Source organism: Bufo bufo, chromosome 2 (genome assembly GCF_905171765.1).
Source record: "Bufo bufo chromosome 2, aBufBuf1.1, whole genome shotgun sequence".
In the NCBI taxonomy this organism is placed as follows: Eukaryota; Metazoa; Chordata; class Amphibia; order Anura; family Bufonidae; genus Bufo; species Bufo bufo.
This window is the reverse complement of record NC_053390.1, coordinates 650,742,873-650,757,797: the sequence shown is the minus strand read 5'-3', so window position 1 is coordinate 650,757,797 and position 14,925 is coordinate 650,742,873.

Sequence of the window (14,925 nt, the reverse complement as noted above, 5' to 3'; positions counted from 1 at the left end):
CTTACATAATTAGAAACCACCCCATTCTATAAACTACCCCCCTCAAGGTATTCAAAACTGATTTTACAAACTTTGTTAACCCTTTAGGTGTTCCACAAGAATTAATGGAAAATAGAGATACAATTTCAAAATTTCACTTTTTTGGCAGATTTTTCATATTAATATTTTTTTTCCAGTTACAAAGCAAGGGTTAACAGCCAAACCAAACTCAATATTTATGGCCCTGATTCTGTAGTTTACAGAAACCCCCCATATGTGGTCGTAAACTACTGTACGGGCACACGGCAGGGCGCAGAAGGAAAGGAATGCCATACGGTTTTTGGAAGGCAGATTTTGCTGGACTGTTTTTTTTTACACCATGTCCCATTTGAAGCCCCCCTGATGCAACCCTACAGTAGAAACTCCAAAAAAGTGACCCCATCAAAGAAACTACACCCCTCAAGTTATTCAAAACAGATTTTACAAACGTCGTTAACCCTTTAGGTGTTCCACAAGAGTTATTGGCAAATGGAGATGAAATTTCAGAATTTAAATTTTTGGGCAAATTTTTTATTTTAATCAATTTTTCCCAGTAACAAAGCAAGAGTTAACAGCCCAAAAAAACTCAATATTTATGGCCCTGATTCTGTAGTTTACAGAAACACCCCATATGTGGTCGTAAACAGCTGTACCGGCACACGGCAGGGCACAGAATGAAAGGAATGCCATACAGTTTTTGGAAGGCAGATTTTGCTGGACAGTTTTTTTTTACACCATGTCCCATTTAAAGCCCCCCTGATGCACCCCTAGAGTAGAAACTCCAAAAAAGTGACCCCATTTTAGAAACTACGGGATAGGGTGGCAGTATTGTTGGTACTAGTTTAGGGTACATATGATTTTTGGTTGCTCTATATTACACTTTTTGTGAGGCAAGATAACAAGAAATAGCTGTTTTGGCACCGTTTTTATTTTTTGTTATTTACAAAATTCATCTGACAGGTTAGGTCATGTGATATTTTTATAGAGTCGGTCGATATGGACGCGTCGATACCTAATATGTACTTTTTTTTTTATTTATGTAAGTTTTACACAATGATTTCATTTTTTAAGCAAAAAAAAATCATGTTTTAGTGTTTCCATAGTCTGAGAGCCATAATTTTTTCAGTTTTTGGGCAATTACCTTGGGTAGGGTGAGATTTTTGCGGGATGAGATTACGGTTTTATTGGCACTATTTTGGGGTGCGTGTGACTTTTTGATTGCTTGCTATTACACTTTTTGTGATGTAAGGTGACAAAAAATGGTTTATTTAGCACAGTTTTTATTTTTAATTTTTTACGGTGTTCATCTGAGGGGTTAGGTCATGTGATATTTTTTTAGAGCCGGTCGATACAGACACGGCGATACCTCATATCTGTACTTTTTTTATTTATGTAAGTTTTACACAATAATATCATTTTTGAAACCAAAAAAAAATCATGTTTTAGTGTCTCCATATTCTGAGAGCCATAGTTTTTTCAGTTTTTGGGCGATTATTTTAGGTAGGGTCTCATTTTTTGCGGGATTAGATGACGGTTTGATTGGCACTATTTTGGGGTGCATATGACTTTTTGATCGCTCGCTATTGGACTTTTTGTGATGTAAGGTGACAAAAAATGGTTTATTTAGCACAGTTTTTTTTTTTTTTTTTTACAGTGTTCAACTGAGGGGTTAGGTCATGTGATATTTTATAGAGCCGGTCTATACAAACGCGGCGATACCAAATATGTATACTTTTTTTTTATTTATGTAAGTTTTACACAATAACAGCTTTTTTAAAACTAAAAAAATGATGTTTTAGTGTCTCCATATTCTGAGCCATATTTTTTTTTTTTTTTGCCCGATTGTCTCAGGTAGGGGCTTATTTTTTGCGGGATGAGGTGACGGTTAGATTGGTAATATTTTGGTGGGCAAACGCCTTTTTGATCGCTTGCTGTTGTACTTTTTTGTGATGTAAGGTGACAAAAAAATGGTTTATTTAGCACTATTTTTATTTTTTATTTTTTACGGTGTTCATCTGAGTGGTTAGGTCATGTGATATGTTTATAGAGCCGTTCGATATGGACGCGGAGATACCTAATATGTATACTTTTTTTTTATTTATGTAAGTTTTACACAATAATATCATTTTTGAAACAAAAAAAATAATCATGTTTTAGTGTTTCCATAGTCTGAGAGCCAGTCTGGGTAGGGTATGATTTTTGCGGGATGAGACGACGATTTTATTGGCACTATTTTGGGGTGCGTGTGACTTTTTGATCGCTTGCTATTACACTTTTTGTGATGTAAGGTGACAAAAAATGGTTTATTTAGCGCAGTTTTTTTTTTTTTTTTTAACGGTGTTCATCTGAGGGGTTAGGTTATGTGATATTTTTATAGAGCCGGTCTATACAAATGGGGCGATACCAAATATGTATACTTTTTTATTTTATTTATGTAAGTTTTACACAATAACAGCTTTTTTAAAACAAAAAAAACTATGGCTCAGAATATGGAGACACTAAAACGTGTGTCTCCATATTCTGAGACATAGTTTTTTTTATTTTTTGGGATGATTGTCTCAGGTAGGGGCTTATTTCTTGCGGGATGAGGTGACGGTTAGATTGGTACTATTTTGGTGGGCAAACGCCTTTTTGATCGCTTGCTGTTGTACTTTTTGTGATGTAAGGTGACAAAAAAATGGTTTATTTAGCACAGTTTTTATTTTTTATTTTTTACGGTGTTCATCTGAGGGGTTAGGTCATGTGATATGTTTATAGAGCCAGTCGATAAGGACGCGGAGATACCTAATATGTATAATTTTTTTTTTGCTCTATTTTTTACCAATTATGTTTTAACTTTATTTGGGGAAAATGACGTTTTTGTTTATTTTTCTTTTCAACTTTTTTTTCACTTTATTTTTTGTCCCACTTTGGGACTTAAACTTTTGGGGGTCTAATCCTTTACAATGCATTCCAATACTTCTGAAAAAAGGAATATATCCCAGAGCAATATGGCCATGTTCAGCGGCAAGTGAATGTATCTCTGGCACACAGTGTCGGTGCCAAGATACATCTGACCACAGACACGTGGTCTAGCAAACACGGATAGGGAAGGTACATAACTTTTACTGCCCACTGGGCGAACCTTCTGACGGCTGTCAAGCATGCAACCCGTGGCACCCGTGTGGATTTGGTGTTACCGCCATGGATTGCATGAAGGCCTGCCTCTTATTCTCCTCCTCCTACTCCATCCTCCTTCTCCTCCTCAGCTAACGCCTCCTTTTGCACTGCTACCGACTCTTCCACTGCACCCCCCCCAGCTCCCAAGAACCTATTCGACGTGCCAGGTGAGACGTTGCAATGCTGTTCTGCGGCTGTTGTGCCTGGAAGCCAAGAACCACACTGGTCCTGCACTGCTTTCAGCTCTGCGGTCACAGGCCGAACAGTGGCTAACCCCGCTCAATGTAACAGTTGGTAAAGTGGTGTGCGACAACGGTGCCAATCTGCTGAGCACACTGAAACAAGGCAAATTGACACACGTGCCGTGCATGGCACACGTTCTAAACTTAGTCGAGCAGCGATTCGTTGCCAAATACCCCGGGGTGCAGGACGTCTTGCGGCAGGCCAGGAAAATCTCTGGCCATTTTAGAAGATCTTACACGGCCGTGGCTCTCCTTGCTGACGTTCAGCGATGACACCACTTGCCCATCAGACGTCTGATTTGCGACTGCCCATCACGCTGGAACTCCACTTTGTACATGCTTGATAGGCTGCTCCAGCAGAAACGTGCCGACTACCTGTATGAACTCTGCGGCAGGACAGGTTCTGGGGAGCTTGTTTTTTTTTACGCGTTAGTGGCTGCTCATGCGCGACACATGCAGACTTCTTCAGCCATTTGATGAGATCACCAAACTGGTCAGTCACAGCCAGGGCGCCCTCAGTGACATCGTACATTATGCCTTCTTTCTGGAGCGTGCATTTCGTCGTGTCATTGATCAAGCCGTCGGGGAACAGGAGCTGGAAGATGAGGAAGTCGCAATGCATAATGAATTCCCAGGGGGGCTAATCCATCTGAGACAAGTCAGCAGGAGTCTGTAGAGGAGTCAGAGGAGGATGGTGCATGAGGTAGGAGGAGGAGGAGGAGCAAGAAGAGCAGGCTTTAAACTTTTCTGGGATCCCTGGTGTTGTCCGTGGCTGGGGGGAAGAGACTGAGGACGACATTCTCCTGGGCGATGAGCAGGAGCCAGGCCGTTGTACCGCTCCAATTTAGTGGAAATGGGGGCCTTCATGCTACAGTGTTTGAAGAGGGACCCCCGTATAAAAAGCATAAAGGGCAAGGAAATGTACTGGGTGGCACGGACTTAGACCTCCGGTACAAGCACAAAATGGCAGATATGTTACCATCATCACAGAGGGCTGTCAGAATGCAGCATTTCCAGGCCTTGCTTCCAGAGATGCTGCATTCTGCTGTTGCGGGTGCTGGCAGAGGAATTTCCACAATTAGAACCAACAGATACCTCAGATATAATCAAGAATTAGTCACAAGAGCCTAGACTCATACAGTACAACTCCTACAACAGAACTAACTAATAGCCCCTAATAAATATGGGAATAGTCTTATATGAAATATAGCTAAAATCTTTATTGGTATTAAAAATACATAACATAGGTGAAAACAAGGGGAGAAGAAGGCCACAAGGGCCCCTTCACCACAGAACCCCTGATAGTAGGGACCACACAGAAGCAACTACAGGTCACAAGCCCAAGGTATATACAATGGATGGTACCAGCAAACAATTGATGTATATGCAGCCTGGATAAATACAGCAATTGAACATAATAGGACAAATGTTAAACATGTAAACACAAGTATCTTGTAATCCTGCGTTGTGTGAGGACCATTTAAGAAACGGGAACCAATGCCCAATATCAAAAATGCATAATAGCAGGTCCGTACAGCGAGGCATACATGCACAAGCTACATCACATTAAAATGTCACAGGCAAGTAAAACAACATGAATAAATTACCCATAATGGACAAGTGACCCGAGGCTCCCAGTGTGCTAATGCCTCAATGAGCGTTTTGCCAACCCACTGGCTTCGTCAGGAGGCTTAAACAGGTTAACATAGGAGTATATATATTAAAAATACACCTGGAGTTAATCATTGACGCATGTCCGGCATGATTAGGAGGGCCGCGTCTTCATAGCGCACCACTCGTCACCTCACGACGCCGTACGTGCTCACGTGATCCCCAGCACCATCCACTTTATGGATGACGCGGGGCGCAAGACACCGCCCACATCGGTCGCTAGCGTAACAAGCTAACACAGAGCACTACATGATGGGCCAAATCTAATTTATAATTGTGGCCTTCTTCTACCCTTGTTTTCACCTATGTTATGTATATTTAATACCAATGAAGATTTTTGCTATATTTCCTATGAGACTATTCCCATATTTATTAGGGGCTATTAGTTCTGTTGTAGGAGTTGTAGAGGAATTTCCACGCACAGAGAAACAGTTGCGGGTACCAATCCTACAGCGCATGCAAAAAGAGGGCGGTTTAAAGATATGTTGGTCACTTCGGATATGAGATCATTCTTGCAGCCAACCCAACGACACCTGCCATCCGGATCCAGCCTCAGGGAACGATTAGACCGACAGGTGTCCGAATACATCGGGTTAACGGCCGATGTGGACACTCTGAGAAGCGAGGAAGCCCTGGACTACTGGGTGTGCAGGCTTGACCTATGGCCAGAGCTGGCACAATTTGCCATGGAACTCTTGGCTTGCCCCTCGTCGAGTGTCCTGTCCAAAAGGATGTTCAGCGCAGCAGAGGGGATCGTGACCGATAAGCGCACGATTTCTAAAAATGAATGAAGCATGGATCTCGTAGGAATTCAACACCTGTGACGACCACATTTAATTGAATTTCCTCATGGCAGCCCACACATATCCGCCTCTACCCAGAACAAATAATGCTCCCTGTCTTATGTAAATGCAGCGGTATAAAAGGCTTTTTCTGTCCTGTGAATGTCTAATGTTTTGGGGCCACGGAGGAATTCAACACCTGTGACGACCACGTGTTATCGAATTTTAACTATTATCATTTGTTTTTTTTTCAAGAGGGGGGATTTTGTTAGCCATGTTTTTAATCCAATTTATTATTTTTTTTAGTTCTTTTAAACATTTGTATTTGACATATATTTGTACTGGCCTGCAGTAAAATTTATATCCAATGACCGTCTAATATACCTCCAGCCACATAATCGCTTGTTCTTTTCTGTACGTTAAATTAATAATTTTTGGGGCCAGTACTCCACTGGCCTGCATTAAAATTGTTATCCAATGACCGTCTAATATACCTCCAGCCACATAATCACTTGATGTTTTCTGTCCGGTGAATAAATAATTTTTGGGGCCTGTAATCTCACTGGCCAACAGTAAAATTGTTATATGGTGACCGCCTAATGTACCTCCAGCTACATAATCACTTGATGTTTTCTGTCCGGGGAATGAATAATTTTTGGGGCCTGTAGTACACTGGCCTGCAGTAAAATTGATATCCATCGAACGTCTAATATACCTCCAGCCACATAATCACTTGATCTTTTATGTACGGTGAATGCATAATTTTTGGGGCCTGTAATCTAACTGGCCAACAGTAAAATTGTTATACAGTGACCACCTTATGTATCTCCAGCCACATTATCAATTGTTCTTTTCTGTATGGTAAATGAATAAGTTTTGGGGTCTGTAGTCCACTGGCCTGCAGTAAAATTAATATCTATTGACTGTCTAAAATACCTCCAGCCACATAAGTACTTGATGTTTTCTGTACGGTGAATGCCTTATGTTTGGGGCCTGTACTCCACTGGCCTGCAGTAAAATTGATATCCAATGACCTTCTAATATACCTCCAGCCACATAATTACTTGATGTTTTCTCTCCGGTGAATGCCTAATGTTTGGGGCCTGTACTCCCGTGGTCTAAAATAAAATTCTTCTAGGCTCCAGCAGGGCGCATTTTTTACAGTTTCCATTTAAAACGCATAAAAATGGCCCCTGATTAAAATACATGCCCCTGATTAAAATACATATTTTTTGTGGGAATTTTTGCCATTGATCCCCCTCTGGTATGTCACTGTCCATGTTGTGGGATGATTTGTGCATTTCTAGTAAGTATTTGGTGGCTGCAAATATGACCTGAAAGGTTTTCAGTTTCGCCTGCCATTAAAGTCAATGGGGCCCTCCACAAAATTGCGGTTCGCGATTATTTGATCGCGTTCGCGCTATCACGTTCGTGAATCATCCCGGCCGTTGTTCGTCGATCACTAATCAAGAGAACTAGTGCAGCTCGGGAGAAGTTGTGTAGCCGGGAGTGAGAGGTTCAGATTATGGTGGAAGTCAGTCGTAATTCATTGGCTGAACAGAGAGCATGGATAGAGTGGTAGACAGAAATAAGGGAGGAGATGTAGGGGGTGCAGCACTGTGGAGAGCTTTGTGGGTGAGGAGAACCAGTTTAAAAATTGGATTCTATACTACATGGACAGCCAGTACAATAACTGGCACAGGTCGGAGGCATCTTATTGATATGCCATTAATATGCCAGATGGGACAACTCTTTTAAACATTAGCTGTGTATTCTTTTCTCCATAAAATTGTTCCATTTTAAAATTGATGCTACTAATTTAGTGTGTTTAATACCTTATAATGTATGCACAAAATGAGGGGGCACACTCAAGAGAGAACCACTAGATGGATGATCGCATAATATTTTATTACTCTAAAAACAATCCCCTAAAAATATGTAAAAAAACAATCATAAAATAGCATATAGAAAAAAATAAGGGGTTGGGTCAGCACAACCTGCCTGCAGGTGCACATCACTATGGCGAAATACATATACAAACGGAAAATGCAAATGTGATCGCACACTACATCCAGCACTCTGCACCGGACGGGGTTACAAGCAAAGTGTACTTGGCTTGCATGCTGACCTGCATTCCCTGGATTTTATGTGGCTGTCATGGCCCATGAACAGGTAGGAACAAGAGTTAGGGACCACTCATGAGACGACCTTGACGCGGTGAGTGGCTTACTATGCTTTGGCCAAAATATAAACCAATGTCTCATCCAGCATGGAGGGCAGAGTGCTGGATGTAGTGTGCGATCACATTTGCATTTTCCGTTTGTATATGTATTTCGCCATAGTGATGTGCACCTGCAGGCAGGTTGTGCTGACCCAACCCCTTATTTTTTTCTTTGTAGTATATATTGGAGGCGTGGCGATCTCCTTGGAGTCATTGCACACCTGACCAGTTAATCTGTCCTTGAGGCTGGTTTTAAAGTCAGTATAAAACTGAGTCTGCTTGTATAGAACCTACCATTAGCCATCTGGCTCCAGGAGAAGTATATGGTGGGTTCAGCATGCATGTTGGTACTTGCATCCCTGGATCCGATGAAAGCTGTAATGGCACCGGACGGGGTTACAAGCAAAGTGTACTTGGCTTGCATGCTGACCTGCATTCCCTGGATTTTATGTGGCTGTCATGGCCCATGAACAGGTAGGAACAAGAGTTAGGGACCACTCATGAGACAACCTTGACGCGGTGAGTGGCTTACTATGCTTTGGCCAAAATATAAACCAATGTCTCATCCAGCATGGAGGGCAGAGTGCTGGATGTAGTGTGCGATCACATTTGCATTTTCCGTTTGTATAAAATAGCATATATAAATGCAGCAATCCTATAGTGCATGACAAGCGGTACTACACATATATGCCAAATACCATATAATATATAACATGCAGCGGTATTACAATGCGTCACACGCTGATGGTAGAAACCATATGTGATAGTCCTGTAGCCGTCCTATGAGTAATAGGTAAAATGTCAGCACTATCGTGCATAAATGTCCCACTGAGACTCGATGGTAATGGTACTATGACCAAATGTCCCAATAAAGATGATGCCAATATAATAGGGCAGTGTAGTTAAATCCAATAAAGCAGTTGAATATCAATGTCCGGTATTGTGGATGTACACTATACGTACAAATATTAGATACTGGAGCTACTTACTATTTCACGCCGTCTGTAGTGTCCCGGTCTCACCCCACCTTCCTGCTGCTAAGCCGCAGCGTTGATTCCCCAGGTGGCCGAACGCGGCCGAGCGTGGCGTCCCACGTGACCTGGTTACTTAGGGTTCCGGGTTGGCGCTTTCCTGACGTCACTGGTATGCGACTCTGACTCCGGCTGTAGCTCCGTACTGGAGATGTGATGGAAAAATATTTCTTGTACTTGAAACTTCTGGCTTTTTGTTCTGTTTCTCTTCTTATTGAATCCACGCTCACTCCGTGCTACCAGACGCGTTTCAGGGTCTACACCCCTTCCTCAGTGGCCACCGAGTGAGTGGATTCTCACTCTTTTTAAATAGTGTTGTCCCACCCACAATTGTGTTCTTTTGTGCTTGTCTCAATATGTGGGGTGGATTTTGATTGCTGATAAATCATATTAAAACATAAAATAATAAATAAAATAATAAATATAACATCCCACCATGTAATATGATATAAAAACACTTAAAAAACAGTCCTGGATGAGGATTGCAAGGTCAGATCATCTTTTTAGGATAAAACGCATCAAAACCGCATCAGTGTGAACTGCGTTTTGCATGCGTTTTTCGTATAATTGTCAATTGTAGGGTCTAACAGTATTTGTGAACGGATAACACCAAACATAGCATCATTATTTCATGTGTTCTCTATGTAATTTCATATTTGGTGATCCTATATGGTAAAAATATATATTCCCAGATTGGGTAGTATGTCGTATAGGGGAGGAGCCATCCAGTGGGGAGGGGAGATCACAATGTCGATTATCGACCAAACTGCGATGTCCCATCCCCCCCGGACGACCCCCCCAACAATCACAGGAACCCAAACACCTCCATCTCGGCGTTAAGGCCCCTGGGAATGATGGTATCATAAATAAAAAGGTAGTGGGTGAGCACTCAGGCACTTGGACTTAATAAAATTTAATTAAATCAATTTATTGATACATGTACTGGTCATAAAATCTATTAAGATAAATATAAAACATAACATAAAATGTAATCACCATACATCCAATCAATATGACATTCAATCAATATGTTTCTTGTTGCACTTCTATTTCGCATTTCATCTGTCATTGTAATCAGCCTTGACTAGTGGAATTGATGATGATACAAATAGGACAATATTTCAATATGATGGTCGATCATGTCTCTGGGGTCCATACTAGATCCCCATTAAATATTCAATTATGTTCTGTTGGATATATCCAATATGACATACTCATGGTTCATTTTATTTTAAATATTTTATGAATTTTATGTATTTTATGTATTTATATTGAAATTATTCACAGTTTACTATATATGTTCATCTTTGGGACGGTCAGAACAAGAGATGACTAACTGAACTGACATGGTTATTATAGAATGCATTATTGTTAAGAAATAATTGTTAAAGATGCCATATCTTTGTTAAATAACTAGATATAACAAAATGCTTTCTTATTTTAAGTCCACATATAAGAGCAGAATCATATAGCATAAAAAACGCATATATGTCCAACAAAACCGCATGAATACCGCATGCAGAGAAACTGGAAAACGCATTCCAAAACGGAAATCCAGGAATCCACAATTTTGGTGTGTCATTTGGGATATAAAAGGTGGAGGCATACAGGTGTCAAGGCACCACTGAGGAAGGGAAGGCTAATTCCCGAAACGCGTCTGGATACCTGTGAGCAGTACCTCCGTGATCATTAGCGTGGCCACGCTACTTGCAACTGCAGCCGCAGTCAATTCTACAGGAACAAACAAACACAGACCGAAGAGGTAACTTCTTTGTTCCAGCCGGAGGATCATCACGCACGGACAAACCAAGTCCCGCTCCAACTCCCGCGTTAGTTCGGGATAACCAGCGCAAACAGTTTGAAGCGTGACGCCGGCACTAACCTGCACCACCTGCTACTCGTGTGGATAGGAAGGAAGGTAAGAACCATCCTTCCCCAAAGTATTGACTCTCATTGGAAGGTATGACTAATACCTATAGCTATTAAGCTTGTGATAAAACCTACTGCACCGAAAACCTTGCGGAGGAAACAAGTATTATCATCCTAATCATACCTTGGCTATTCATCTGTGCCTGATGTATTTGATATATGGGATAAGGATTGATAATCTTACCTGAGAATTGACACTTTGGAATTGACACTCGGTTAGTGGATTTGTGCTCAGCCACCTGCTGTGTCAGACCACACTGCTTGGACATTGCAAACATTCTATGTCAAGTGTGGAAATCCAGCATATTGATTTCTATTGGTGAGCACCTACCACATTTGTGCTCAGCCACCTGCTGTGTCAGTCCACACTGCTTGGACATTGCAAACACTTTATATCAAGTGTGGAAATCCAGCATATTGATCCCCATTGGTGATTACATTTTATGTTATGTTTTATATTTATCTTAATAGATTTTATGACCAGTACATGTATCAATAAATTGATTTAATTAAATTTTATTAAGTCCAAGTGCCTGAGTGCTCACCCACTACCTTTTTATTTATTAGCTATTTGACCAGAGGGTGGGTGTCCCTCTAATTTGGGTTTGCAGCACCTGATTCCATAATCCGCTTGAAGTGAGCCACCGTATTGCACTAATGATGGTATCATACTCAAAAATTCTGCGGGATTCTTGTCTAGAAACACATTCTTGTTTAGAAACACATTCCTTATCGAAACATTTCAAAATTCAACACAACTGTGATCCAACTAGTTTAAAATTCACAGCCATAGAAAGAGTCAAAAAAATGTGGAGAGGAGGTAACCATATTGCACACATGTCGAGACAAGAATCCCGCAGAATTTTTGAGTATGATACCATCATTCCCAGGGGCCTTAACGCCGAGATGGAGGTGTTTGGGTTCCTGTGATTGTTGGGGGGGTCGTCCGGGGGGGATGGGACATCGCAGTTTGGTCGATAATCGACATTGTGATCTCCCCTCCCCACTGGATGGCTCCTCCCCTATACGACATACTACCCAATCTGGGAATATATATTTTTACCATATAGGATCACCAAATATGAAATTACATAGAGAACACATGAAATAATGATGCTATGTTTGGTGTTATCCGTTCACAAATACTGTTAGACCCTACAATTGACAATTATACGAAAAACGCATGCAAAACGCAGTTCACACTGATGCGGTTTTGATGCGTTTTATCCTAAAAAGATGATCTGACCTTGCAATCCTCATCCAGGACTGTTTTTTAAGTGTTTTTATATCGTATTACATGGTGGGATGTTATATTTATTATTTTATGCGATTTAAGTATGTTTTAATATGATTTATCAGCAATCAAAATCCACCCCACATATTGAGACAAGCACAAAAGAACACAATTGTGGGTGGGACAACACTATTTAAAAAGAGTGAGAATCCACTCACTCGGTGGCCACTGAGGAAGGGGTGTAGACCCTGAAACGCGTCTGGTAGCACGGAGTGAGCGTGGATTCAATAAGAAGAGAAACAGAACAAAAAGCCAGAAGTTTCAAGTACAAGAAATATTTTTCCATCACATCTCCAGTACGGAGCTACAGCCGGAGTCAGAGTCGCATACCAGTGACGTCAGGAAAGCGCCAACCCGGAACCCTAAGTAACCAGGTCACGTGGGACGCCACGCTCGGCCGCGTTCGGCCACCTGGGGAATCAACGCTGCGGCTTAGCAGCAGGAAGGTGGGGTGAGACCGGGACACTACAGACGGCGTGAAATAGTAAGTAGCTCCAGTATCTAATATTTGTACGTATATTGTACATCCACAATACCGGACATTGATATTCAACTGCTTTATTGGATTTAAATACACTGCCCTATTATATTGGCATCATCTTTATTGGGACATTTGGTCATAGTACCATTACCATCGAGTCTCAGTGGGACATTTATGCACGATAGTGCTGACATTTTACCTATTACTCATAGGACGGCTACAGGACTATCACATATGGTTTCTAAAATCAGCGTGTGACGCATTGTAATACCGCTGCATGTTATATATTATATGGTATTTGGCATAAATGTGTAGTACCGCTTGTCATGCACTATAGGATTGCTGCATTTATATATGCTATTTTATGATTGTTTTTTTACATATTTTTAGGGGATTGTTTTTAGAGTAATAAAATATTATGCGATCATCCATCTAGTGGTTCTCTCTTGAGTGTGCCCCCTCATTTTGTGCATACTTTATACCTCTTTCCAGTCCTGAGGGTAGGACTAGAGGGTGAGCACCTACCCATACAAGATAGGGGTGAGCCGCTGGATTTCTTTCATTTGTTCTAATACCTTATAATGGATGTAAAGGTGTGTGTGTGTTTGGGGGTGCCAAAAATACTTCTCAGACAGGGTGCCATGTAACCTAAGGATTTGCCTGATTTTAAAGTTATGTAATAAGTTAGTGACCAGTTACATTTTTTTTTGTCCAATTTTAAAAATTGCATTTTGCCTTACATAGGTATATTTTTCTTAAGAGAATATAACAAATATGGCCACCATTTCAACTCCCAGAGGCTTTGGCACATAGGGGTTCATTTATTAAGACCAACGTTTTAGACGCTGGTCTTAATACCCCTTTGCACTGGTGGTTGCTGCACCTAAGTTATGTAGCCAGCCTCTTCATACCTTCAGAGTATCCAGGGCATGTCTAAATCTAGATTTAAACCATTTTCTAAACAGGCGGGCATGCCCCCTTTTTTAGACCTGGCGTGAGCTGGGAAAAGGTGTAGATTGCGGCACAAATAACCTTTGCACCACAGTCTGCGCCAGATGTATGCCAAACATTCGAGTATATCAGATAATAAATGACCCCCATTTTTTTAAAATTCTGAACCTAAAGTTAGGTAAAAACTTCTGTGGGAATTAATTACAATTTTAATTAACTCAACAAAGAACTCAAAAGAACTAAGACATCTTTACAGATGACAAAGCAAATTTACACCAGCACCTCTAAAAAATGCGAAGAAAGGGTTCAGGTACATGCTACTATAGATGCAATGTAAAAACAAACAAAGACTACAAGTATAAACTCAAAAACACAAATGCAATAGCACTCTGCAACCAGCACTCTGCCCTGCCTCTATGCTGGATGCTGAATGAGGCATTGGTGTACATTTTGGCCAAAGCGTAATAAACCACTCACCACGTCAAGGTCACCTCTATGAGTGGTCCCTAACACTAGTTCCTACCTGTTTATGGGCCATGATAGCCACACAAAGTCCAGGGAGCGCAGGTACAGCATGCACGCCAGGCACACTCTGCTTTTAACCCCGTCCGGTGCCGTGACAGCTTTCATCGGATCCAGGGATGCAAGTACCAACATGCATGCTGAGCCCACTATATACTTCTCCTGGAGCCAAATGGCTACTGGTAGGCACTATAAAAGTAGACTCAGTTTTATACTGACTTTAAAACCAGCCTCCAGGGCAGACTAACTGGTCAGGTGTGCATGACTGCATGGAAATCGCCACGCCTCCAATATATACTACAAAGAAAAAATGTACATATTGGAGGCGTGGCGATTTCCATGCAGTCATGCACACCTGACCAGTTAGTCTGCCCTGGAGGCTGGTTTTAAAGTCAGTATAAAACTGAGTCTACTTTTATAGTGCCTACCAGTAGCCATTTGGCTCCAGGAGAAGTATATAGTGGGCTCAGCATGCATGTTGGTACTTGCATCCCTGGATCCGATGAAAGCTGTCACGGCACCGGACGTGGTTAAAAGCAGAGTGTGCCTGGTGTGCATGCTGTACTTGCGCTCCCTGGACTTTTTGTGGCTATCATGGCCCATAAACAGGTAGGAACTAGTGTT